Here is a 12,667-nt window from a genome sequence, read left to right as displayed (position 1 = left end):
ACAAAAGATGCTAACATTTGGGAAAGTGGGATGAAGTGTATATAACAAAATTCACACAACTTTTGTTGCCTTTTTCTAAGTCTGGAATTATTTCAAATAAAGGTTAAAATGTTCAGAAATAAATAGGACCTGTCTTTGAGAAGCAGCACCACCTAGCAGTCCAACTCTCCTGGGTTCAGATCCCTTGCTAGGTGACTCTAGGAGAGGCAGTTAATCTCTGAGTCTCAGTTTCTTCATCTATAATATGAGAATGGGGAAAACTACTAATCTTGGTTTGTGGTGGAGACTAAATCCATGTAGCAAACAACCTGTTCCCAGGTCAGGCATCAGTCAGTGCTCAGAAACATCCTCTGGGTGATTCTTTCATGACTCTGAACCCAAACGCTGAAGCCCATAGTGATTCGCATGCCAACTGCCCTGGAACACAGACCACCTAGTGAAAATCCTACTAGACATGTTATGACATCCTCCCCTGACCCTCAGAGGCTGCCTTGTAGGACTTGCCCAGCTGATGGAGGTGTCTGCTTTGGAACACTCTGACCCAGAGCTGCAGGAGTGTCATTGTCAAATAGATACATAAGGATTCTGAGTAATATGTGTGAGTATTCAGACCTGGACAAGGGCAGCCTGTCCTGGAAACCTGAGATATGCCCATCAGACCATGGACCTGAGGAAGGAAAAGTAACATTCATTGGGCTATATTAGAAAATATAAGAAGATGGGGCTAAATACATTAAAAAAATGATCTACTTATAGAAATATGCACCTTGGTCACGTCCATAAAGTAAGAGAAAAATGAGTCCCCAGTAATTTCCATGGAATAAGAAAGAAATATATAGACCCTGGTGATATCCATAGAATAAAACAGAAAACAGGGATCTTTTCTGTCATTTCTGGAGTTCTTTGACTTATAGCAGCATAAATCCAATCTCCACCAGTCTCCACATGGCCTTCTTTTCTGTCTCTTTGTCTCAGATTTCTCCCTTCTTTCCCTTAAGAATACCAGTCATTGGATTTGGGACCTACCCTAAATCCAATATGATCTCATCTTAAGGTCCTTAATTAGGCCTGCAAAGATTCTATATCCAAATAAGTTCACATTCATGAGTAGTAGGGGCTAGGATTTGCACATATATTTTTGGGGACCACAGTTCACCCCACTAAAATGTCCACCAAATAAGAGAAATTTGGGAGTATGGACGTGTCCATGTGTATTAGTTTCCCATGGTTTTGTAACAAATTACCTCGATATTGGTGGTTTAAAACCACAGAAATGTATTATCTTACCATTCTGGAGGCCAGAAATCTGAAGTCATTTTCACTAGACCAAAATCAAGGTGTTGACTGGGTTGAACTCCCTCCAGAGGCTCTGGGGGAAAATCCACTGGATGCTACTCTTCCTTGGCTTATGGCCACATCACCCCAGTCTCTACTTCTGTGGGCATATGACCTCCTTCTCTTCTGTCTGCCTCCCTTTTATAAGGAAATATGGATGGCATTTAAGACCCACCTGAAAAATCCCGAATGATCTGTTATAAGATCTTGAACTCAATCACATCTGTAAAGTCCTTCTTTACCACATAAGACAATGCTCACAAGCTCCAGGAGTTAGGATGTGGACATCTTACAGTGGGTTATTATTCATCTCTCCACATCATGGATTCAGGGAAAATAGGAGGGGTGATTATTTCCCTGGAAGGAGGGAGAACAGCGGCCCTGGTGATGCCCCTGGAGAAGGGAAAAATGAAAATAAACACATCCATGGAAATGGAGGGAAATAGGAGGCCTCATCAATTCTATGCTTAATGTCCATGGAGTAAGTAAAAATAGGGGATCTGATAATACTCATGGGATAAGATGAAGATAGGGGACCAGCATTATATCGATGGATCAGAGGAAAAATACAGGAGGACAAATGATTTCCATAGATTGAGGGGGAAATGGTGGTTTTGGTTATGTCCATGGAATGAAGAGAAAATAGGATTCCAATAATGCTTGTGGTGTAAGGGATAAGCAGGAGATTTGGTTAAAATCACAGAATAAAGAGTAAATAAATTGCCTGGCTATATCCAGAATAGACCGCAAGAAAAGACAGCAGTATATTGCCCATAAAGTGAGGGGGAAATGGAGGACCCTAGTCATGTCCATGGAATATGGTGAAAATAAGGGGCCCGAAAATGTTCATGAATTAAGATAAAAACACTGAGCCTGATAAATCCATGGAAAAGGAAACCATTAGGCTTTATTATATCCATGCAATGAGGAGAAAATACAGTGCTGAGCATGTCCCTGTAACACGGGAAAGTAGGGGACCTCGTTATATCAATAGAATAGGGGAAAAGCAGAGTGTCTTGGTCATATCTATGGAATGAAAGGAAAATAGGCAGCCCCATCGTGTCCATATAAAAAGAAAAAAATAGAGATAATGACTATGTCTATGTAGTGAGGGGAATATAGGGACCCTGGCCATGTCCATGGAATGTGAGTATGCAAAAGAAGGGAAACAGGGAACCTGGCATGTCCATGCATGAAGAGGAAAATAGGAAGCCTAATAGTGACTGTGAAACAGGGAAGGGCATGGGGGTCTCACTCTTTCCCACGGAATAAAGGGAAAATAGAAGCCCTAGATGTCCAGGAATGAGAAGAAAATTGGAAAGATGGCCATGTCCATGGAATAAGGGGAAAACATGTGACCTGGTTAAGTCTATGAAAGTCTATAAGGAAGAAATGACAGGGAATGATTATATATATTTAATAGGGGGACACAGGGAGCCTGGTCATGTCCAAGGAATTAGAGAAAAGTAGGTTTCTAGATATTTCCATGAAAAAGGGAAAGTAGGTAACAAGGAAAAACTCAGCTTCCCACCTGGGTAGGGAAAACGCCAGCTCTTCCCTATGGTCTTTTTCTCCCATAAGTATCATTTTCCATCTTGCAAAATATACTTTCTGACATTTCTGGCTGCCAAATATGTGGGGGTTTTCCCCACAACAAGCAATTCTCTCCAACACTAGCTGGGTGTCCTACAAGTTCACTCTGCCTGTAAACAGGTGAAGGGATCAGTCTTACAAGATTGCCCCACCATCACCACCACCTTCAGATGCCAGGTGCAATTCCAGGTTGTCAGCTATGCTTCTGACCAACTTCCTATAAACCTGACGTTCCCATGGCCCACTTTTGGGTTCAATTAATTTCCTAGTCTGGTTCATAGAACTCAGGGAAACACTTTTACCAGTTACCTTATAAAAGGATATGACAAAGGATATAGATGAACATCCAGATGGAAGGAAGGTATAAGGCAAGGTATTTGGGAAGGCTTCCATGCCCTATCTTTGAGGGCAACTCTCCTGGTACCTTCACATGATGACCAACCTGGAAGCTCTCCACACCCTATATTTTAGGGATTTTATGGAGGCCTAATCATGTAGGCATGATCTATCACGCCCTTCTCCCTTCTCAAGAGAGTGAGGGACAGGGCTAAAAATTCCAAGTTTCTAAACATGGGTTGTTCTGTATGATGGCCAGCCTCCATCCAGGAACCCATCTAAAGTCAACTCATTAGAACAAAAGGCACTCCTATCACCTAGGAAATACAAAAATTTCAGGAGTTCTATGCCAGGAACCAGGGTTAAAGACCAAATATTAGAACAAAAGATGCTCTTAGTTCTCTTACTACTTAGGAAATTACAAGAGTTTCAGTTCTGTGCCAGAACCAGAGGCAGACACCAATATATATTTTTTTCTATTTACTATTAAACAGGAAACTTGATTATGTCCATGAATAACGGGGAGGTAGAGGTCCTGGCTCTATATATGCCTGGTCATGTCCACTAAACAAGGAGACAATAGAGAATCTATTTACTTTCATCAAATAATAGGAAATTGTGTTGCCTGGTTACAGCTGTGGGAGAAGAGGAACTAGGGACCCTGATTTTTTTCCATGGAATAAAGTTACATTAGGGGCACCTGAGTGGCTCAGTCAGTTAAGCACCTGACTCTTGATCTCAGCTCAGGCCTTGATCTCAGGGACGTGAGTTTGAGCCCCACATTGGGTTCTGTGCTGGCAGCACAGAGCCTGCTTGAGATCCTCTCTCTTTCCCTCACTCTCTGCCCTTCCCTCCCTCACTCTGTCTCTGTATCTCTCAAAATAAACAAATAAACTTTTAAAAAAATATTAAATATAAAAAGCAAAGAAAAGACTGGCCTTATCCAGAGCCACAGGGGGGCAAGTATGAGAAGATTGAGGCCTGAACCTCAGCCCCTCCCACCTTCCTGGGCCTAGGCCACCTTCTCATTTGCTGCTGCACGATCCAGAGGAAAACAGTCAACCTTGTTAGTAGTTGGTGCTTAAGAAAGAATAAGCATCTTTCCAAGAACCCAGAACACCTGGCCTTCTGAGTCACAGGATGAACCTGGTAGCAGTGCCACTGCTGGAGCAGTCATAGCGCCAAGTGCATGGAATTTGTCTTCCATCAGCCTACAGCTGTATGGTTTGTGGGTGACATGGTGGGAATGTATGGGGAGCTATCTGTGAGCTGCACAACTTCCTGGTTTTGTCTATTGCCAACCAGGCTTGGAAATTCTTTGTCAGGCTGCTCCCAGGGAAAAATTAGCAGGAAATAGAGGGAGAATATGTCTTATCACTGCAGACAGTAAGGTTCTGCTTGTGTGGGCTGAGGAGTTTGGAAATGGGGAGTTTCCTGGCTGTGGTTTTTAAAACCACATCTTATCATTCCTGACCCTCCACCCCAGATGAACTTCTTAGGCTCCTCCTTGATCCCAACTTCCTTGGGCTGGCATAGACCACTCATCAGCCTGGTCAAAACATTGTTCATCATGATATGCTTCTGATTGGAAACCTGAAGTGTAGTGCCACTGCTCCCCAAAGCAGGAAGGGACCTGGAGGTCATCTAGCAGGTGAGAATTCATGCCCTAGGATGCCAGGCATGTTCCAGGACAGATAGCCAAGTAGACCATCCCCTACCCAGCCAGGCTGAGTCCAGACATCCAGGCTGGTCAGTTCTGTTCTCACTGTGGAGTCTGGAGCTGCTATGAGGGGTCAGAGAGATGCAGAGCAGAGTCAGATGTGAGGCAGCCCTTCCACTGTTGCTTGGCAGCTGCTTTACCTTCTGAGTCTGTTTCCTCATCTGTAAAATTTATATAATAGTAAATACATCAGATTATTGTAAAAGGTGCAGAAGTGCCTGGCATAGTGCCTGGCACACAGGGCTCAATCATGTTGACTATTTCAAGAAGGGGAAACCTCCTCCAAGAAGCCATGGAGGTGCAGCAGGTAGAACTTCCCTGGGGCTCCAGGCTATTTTCTGTGATCTCCCCCCTCCTGCCCTCTCTCTATCCCTGTCACCATTGACATCATAGGGGCTGAGAGAAGATGATGTGACAACTCTCAGAGAACAAATGTGCCCTTGTAAATAGCAGGGTTGATCTCATTTGGGTTCTTCTCCCACCTTATTTCTTTCTTTCTTTCTTTCTTTCTTTCTTTCTTTCTTTCTTTCTTTCTTTCATTCATTCAAGCACTGTTTGATAAACTCTTCTTTGTCCTGCTCTCAACCAGCTGCTGACCTGGATATTACCCTGGCAAGAAGAAAATCTATTTGAGACCCGCCCTGTCACCAGAAACCCTTCAAAGCCATCCCAGCAAGGAGCAATCTGCCGTCTGGGTACCTGTTTGAGTACTCTCCCAAGGGAAGCTGCAAGGAAGCATTGCCCAGGCTACCAGCAGCAGCCCCCACTGCAGCCCTCAGCCCCTGAGCCCTCATCCTGGGGCTGCAGCAGAAGGACGTGGCTGACATTGGCTGGAGATGCCCGCTGGTCCTGGGGAGCAGGCCAGCAGCAGGCACAGAATGCCAACAATGACAAGGTAGTGCTACAGATGGCTCAGAGCTGGCATCGCCCCAAAAGGCTCAGTGTACATTTTCTCTTTCCAGACAAGGAAACCTGAGAAACCATGAGGCTCAGAATGTCAGAGATGTCACAAGAGACAGAACATTCTCACTGTCTCTGTAGGATCTCCATCTGGGGACCCAGGGTGGCATGGTTTGTTGGCAGGCCATCATCCTTCATGCAGCCTTTGGTCTCATTTCTTTTTCTTTTTCTTTCTTTTTTTTTTTTATTTTTAAGTTTATTTATTTATTTGGAGAGAGCATGGGCAGGGGACGGCCAGGGAGAGAGAGGGAGAGACAGAATCTCAAGCAGGCTCTGCACTGTCAGCGCAGAGCCTGACACGGGGCCTGAACTCAGAACTGTGAGATCATGACCTGAGCCGAGATCAAGAGTCAGACACTTAACTGGCTGAGCCACCTAGGAGCCCTACTTTTGTTGTCCTTTCTGCAGCTGTTTTCACTTGTGCAGCATTAGTTTACCAGCTCCTTAGCAGGCTATGCCATTTAAGTAACCATCATGTCTCATTTCAAAAGCAAATAAAAGGCATGCAGGCTCTGCAGACTGTTGTGCTCCAGCTTCTGGTCTCCTGCTCTACTGCTGTTTTCCATGAGCACTCCTCCATCTTCTGACACAACAAGCGGCCAATGCTGAAGCAGGCCAAAACTCTGTTGTAACCTTCAAGTCTTCAAGTTCAAGTCCTTTGCTCATCTTTTCTATTTGGTTGTTTGCCTTCCATTGATTTGTAGGATTTATTTATCCTTAGTAATAATTATTTTGGGGTTTATTTACTGTAAATATCTTTTTCTGGGTTGTGGTTTTGTCTTTTCATTTCAGTTATGCTATGTTAGTGAAAAGAAATCCTTAATCTTAATGGAGTGGATGTATTGATTTTTTTCTCTTATGGTTTGCAATTTTGATGTCTCATTTAGGAAATCAAGGTCATGAAGCTACTTTCCTGTATTTTCATTTAAAACTTCTAAAAGTTTTCACCTGAAACTCATGTGACATTGTCAACTATACTTCAATTTTAAAAAAGCAAAAAATAACTTCTAAAAGTTTTAAAGTTAAGCATTTCACACTTATGTCCATAACCATTAATATTTTTTGTGCATGGTGTGTTTGCTAATATCTTGTTCAGAATTCTTTTATCCATGTTCATGACTAAGACTGGCCCAAGATTTTCCTTTCTCATATGAGACTTTTATAGTTTGAGTTTCAAGGTTACACCCCATACAACAAGCTGGGGAGCGTGTCAATCAGGGTCCCCACAATAAACAGAGGTACACTCACTATAGGAAGGTTTATTTATTGGAGGTACTTACAGTGCTGCAGGTGCAAGGGAATCCAGGGCACATGGTTGTCATTTGCTGGAAGATGAGGGGAGCGATCTAGACATCAGAGAGCCTCAGCTGACCACCCTGCAGAAGGACTGGGAAACAAATGCCATGATCTCACTCACCTGCTGCCCTCCATCGTATGCTGGGCATCTCACTGGCCTAATGCAACAAGATGCCAGAAGACACAGGACCCTATTGATGGAGCCCCTGTAGGTCAGCATGCTGGGGCAGAGAACAGTATAAAGCAGGATAGTGACTGGGATGGAGAAGAGGGGTTGCAAGATGATCTTAATCCTATAGAAGAGTTGCTAGTCTTTTACTTTTTTTGTCTATTCCTTTTAGGGATTGGGAAAGAGAGATTCTATATCTGGCTTCATTTCATTTTCTTTATTGAGAAAGCCTCCCAGTATACAGCTAATTTTCATCAATCAAAATAAATATGGTCTATAAAGTCGCCATAAACACTGAGTTAACAAATACTGAACTATTGCATCTAAGGAGAGCACAAGTTTGGCTCCTTTGAGTCTCTGGTCACATTTTTGCCAACCCATTAACACATAACCTTGTTTTATATGCATTTCTATTTAAGGACACTTTATTTGACCTACATCTTGACTAGTTAACATTGAACTCATAGCCAACAGCACTATAACTTGTGTCTGAACAAAGCTTATCTAACATATGTATTTTCTCTTGAAGGCACAGCATAGCTTTCTTGTGCTGAGGAAGGCACATTCCAGCACATTCTTTGGAAGTCACTTAAAATAGTGAAATCACCAAAAAAGTATAAAAAAATGGAAACCATGGCACTAAATAGACCATGAGAAAAATACTTATTACACTATGAAAGCCAAAAATAAAAACAAAAACAAAAACAAACCAAACAAACAAACAAACACAAAAAAGACAATGTTGCCTTGTCCAGCCTAAGCTGAAAAGATGTATATCAGGTCACTCCAATTTTTCACTGCTCTGCATATGTCCATAAATGACTGTAGAAATGCCATAGTATTCATTTGGGGATTACAAATAAATTTTAGCGAATAGGCAAATTCACAAGTATAGAATCCATATGGGACGTGTAGGTGGCTCAGTTGGTTAAGCATCTGACTGCAGCTTAGGTCATGATCTCACAGTTCATGGGTTTGAGGGGTGCATCAGGCTCTGTGCTGACAGGGTTACAAGATGATCTTAATCCTCTAGAAGAGTTGCTAGTCTCTGCAATGAAGTCTGCTTTGGATTCTGTGTCTCCCTCTCTCTGCCCCTCCCCTGTTCAGCCTCTCTCTCTCTCTCTCTCTCTCTTTCTCTCTCTCTCTCTCAAAAGTAAATAAATAAACATTAAAATTTAAAAACAAATATAGAATCCACGAATGCTGAGCATTAACTGTATTTTCAAATGCAGAGCATTTGTATTGTATTTACAACAGTGCAGAGTGGGCTTATGAAGGCTCAGTTCTTTCAGACTGAGTATGAAGAGATGTTAGCACCACACCCTAAATAAGCTTGTGACCGTGTGACCACTGATAGGAAATGCCTTCTTCATTTTGGGACAAACCCAACTATTTTGGTAATAGGCAAATAGGATGAACCCCCAATGTGTCATAATAGGAAAGGGTTATATAAAATTTGTGCAAAGAACTATTATCCATCAACAATTCATGTCAAAGACTGGTAGCAATCTTGAAAATGCTTATGTTTCCTAAACAGACAAAATACAAATATACACTGTGATAATATCTGCATATTTATAGGTTTAATAAAGATTTGATAGGAAACATATACATAAAAATGAATAGAAATGAATAGAAAAGAATTCTCCTAAAATTTATTTTAATTAAAGAAGTTTAAATCAATTAAATTAAAATAATAATGTGAAAGGAAATCAAAATGGTCCAGGAAATAAACCATTCTTCTCTGTAAGCCATTGTGCCTACAGCTCAGAACCATAACTCTGGGAAGAAACATATTGAGCCTATAGGAGAAAGGTCTTAGAATTTATCATATAAAAAAAGTTGGGGCATCTTTGTTTTACATCCATTTGCCATTTTTAAAGTTTATTTATTTATTTAGAGAGAGAAGCACACGAGCAGGGGAGGGGCAGAGAGGAAGAGAGAATCCCAAGCAGGCTCTGTGCTATCAGCACAGAGCCCAACTCAGGGCTGGATCTCACAAACCCTGAGATCATGACCTGAACAGAGATCAAGAGTCAGACACTTAACCTACTGAGCCACCCAGGTACCATTTGCCACTTTTAAAAACATCCAGTTAATTTCAAAATGTGTTCTGGGATTTCAAATCAGTTAATGAAAAGAATAACATTAATTAATGACATAATGTTTTTTTTTTCAGAAGTATTTACTTGAACTTAATTTACTATCTTCTATGTTTCCTCTAACAGATACTTTGTATATTTAATTTTGCTTTTTCTAATTCTTTGGTCTAAATTTTACGGAATAATTTCTCAAGAAAATGGTAAATAATATCAACAAAGGAATATTTGTAGCAATTTCAACACAGCATGAAATGTCTCAAACACACACACATACATACACTAACTACTGTTTGTTTGAAAGTTTAAAAAATATATAATAAAAAACACTTATCAAATTATCCCCCTGAAATTTCCCATTCATTGCTCTCAGGTTTTGCGAGTCCACGAGGAAAATGAAAAGAATCACTGTAAATAGAGTAATTAAATTCTATCCTCAAAGCTGCACAAAGTACAGAAGCCCAACCTCATCAACATGAATAGGGAACATTTATTTTCATTAATTAATTACTTGGATGCTTTTGGATGAAGAGCTTTCTGGAATGAATTATTTTCTTACCTGTCTTCTAAAGGGGACAACACTAGAGGAGCCCTGGCCTTGTCCCTTCCAATGCCTCTGAGCCACTCTTAGGTTACAGACAGAAGTGAAGCTGAGATAGCACTGGAGGAGGCAGCTGAAGATGGGGCAGACCCTCTAGGGATTCGAAGGCCCTTGGAGGTGAGGGGCTGCTCCCCAGCCCGGGGGCTGTAGCTTCACAGTTTTGTCAATGCAACCAGGGTGGGGACTGGCTCCCTTGAATGTAACTCTGGGGGGTTTACCACATCTGCAAATCCTTAGAGACACTCCCCTTGAATATGGGTGAGCCTGAGCTATTTGCTTTAGGGAAACAGAAATGACGCCTTGGAACTTCAGAGATTAAGTCATAAAGGTAATCCAGCAGCTGCCTGGCTCCCCTCCCCCCATCACTTTTGGAGCCCTGAACACCATGTAAATGTTCAGAGAGAAATACCAGGAGCCTCAGCTGCTCTGGTCTTTCATGTCTTCCTATCCCAGGCAGCAAGCATTAGCAGAAAGCCCTGAGGTGACCCCAGCTCCAGCTACTACCTGAAAGAGAGACCCCCAACTTAATGGGGTCTCAGATGCCACCCATCTGAGCCCAGTCAGCCCCCAGAACCACAAGTGATGATACTAATAAATGATCATTGTAGTTTGACACCACTAAGTTTGAAGTGGCAACCAGAACCCCAAGTGTACAGTTATCCACAGATGACAATGCTGATTTATGAATTTGTAATGAACACCACGACTGTGCATGGGCACCAGACTATGCCTATTGGTCGTCACTGCATACACTCCCTGTCTTAGTTTATGTTCTCCCAGAAGTAGACCTTGAGACAAGGATTCCAGTGGAAGCAATTTCCTGGAAGGTGACACCAGAAGGCAGCACTGGTAGGAGTATGGGGAGAGGCAAGGGAAGAAAGTCAATAAAGAGTACAGAACTAGCAACCTTCTCCTGTGAGCACTACTGTATGTAATGAGTGGGGCTCATTACCACTGGGAAACTACACAAGACAGTGTGAAACATTGCTCAGAGATGTCCCGCCAGAAAATTATCTTCGAATTTTCCAACACTCATTGATTGAGGGCTGCTCGTGGAAGGCCAAGAGGCATTAATTCCCCTATTAGCGTAGTTAATTAATCCTCCCCACTTCTCCAGCATTCAAGCAGATCAGGCTGGAAGGCCAAAGAGAACACTTAGGAGAACTCCAGGTGCTGGCAGTTGGGACCCACAGGCATGGGAACACCCAATGCTAGTCACGGCCAGAAGTTTCCTACAGACTTTAGAATCAGAGGGAAGGGAGGTGGGTGACACTAAATGAACTGGTACCACTTAGTAACTGGTACCTGCTGTTCAGCTGTGGGTAGGGCAGTAGTAGCAGGAGCCAGCTACACTCAGCTCTACGGAGATACTCACCCAGGGCACTGGGCACCTGCACTGGTCACTGAAGACACCAGCCCACGCAATCCTGGAAGTACAATGCATTTGTGCCTTCTGCACCTTCCCTTGGTGCTAGTCTCCACTTAGGACTCTAGCCATGCTGCACCCCCTACTGTGAACACGTGCAGATGGCCACATCTTGTTTTTCACACAGATAATTTTCTGACTCTGCCTCTCTTAGAGCTGGCTATTCTCAGATGGCTTCAGCCTTGCCTTTGCAGACCACCTCTCAGGGTGAATAGAGGGATACTTGACATTCCAATTTAACCTCCTGTGTGTTCATTCACTCTAAATGTCTGTATGTCTACCATGATCATAGGGGAAGACCTACAGATCCTGCTTGGTTCTGCCTGGTTCAGGGTGCAAGCTTCTCCTTTCCTGCTCCATCTTCTCAGAAACAGTCTGAAATCTTTTCTTCTAAATGCCCAGAGTTGCTGAAAGGCAAAGTATATCTAAGTCAGCGTTGTCCACTAGGTTATGCTTTAAATAGAAATGTTCTGTATCTGTGTAGTCCAATATGGTAGCTGACTAGCTACATGTGGCCATTGAGCAGTTGAAATGTGGCTAGTGTGACTGATGAATGAAATTTTACATTTGATTTCATATTATTTGATTTACATTTAAATGGCCACTTGTGGTGAGTGGCCAGCATCCTGGTCAGCACAGGTGTAGATCCTTTGGACCTACTCTAGGACGGCTCCTACTTGAGGGCCTCACGCCCTCCCTGGCCCACATGAGAGCAGGTCTCCATTTCTCTCCTGCTTGGTGGATTCCTTATCTGTCTCTCAGCCATCCTCACTCTGTGAGGTTTGCCTCGCTGCCCTGCCACATCCCCTAATCTAGCCTCTGGGAGAAGAAACATGTGTTCTACACAACAATTACAGCTTGAAGTTTTTATGCCACTTGGGTGTGGACTGGGGAAGGATGTGCCTGACAGAAAGAAGAGAATGAAGGAAATACCCAAACATAAAAAAATGTCACTATGTGCCCTGCCACTCTTAACTGCATGTTCTGGTTTGGAGGAGGCAGTCCATTCCATCTCCTTTTGAGCTGACCACAGATTTGAAAATCTAGAACTGTGTGCTTGACAATAGCAGCAGAGAGTTCCTTTTAAAATGTACATTTCCTAGATCTCAACTTCAGGAGATCCTAACAGAAA

The sequence above is a fragment of the Panthera leo genome, chromosome A3 (assembly GCF_018350215.1).
Source record: "Panthera leo isolate Ple1 chromosome A3, P.leo_Ple1_pat1.1, whole genome shotgun sequence".
Lineage (NCBI taxonomy): Eukaryota > Metazoa > Chordata > Mammalia > Carnivora > Felidae > Panthera > Panthera leo.
Note: the sequence above shows the minus strand (reverse complement) of the source record.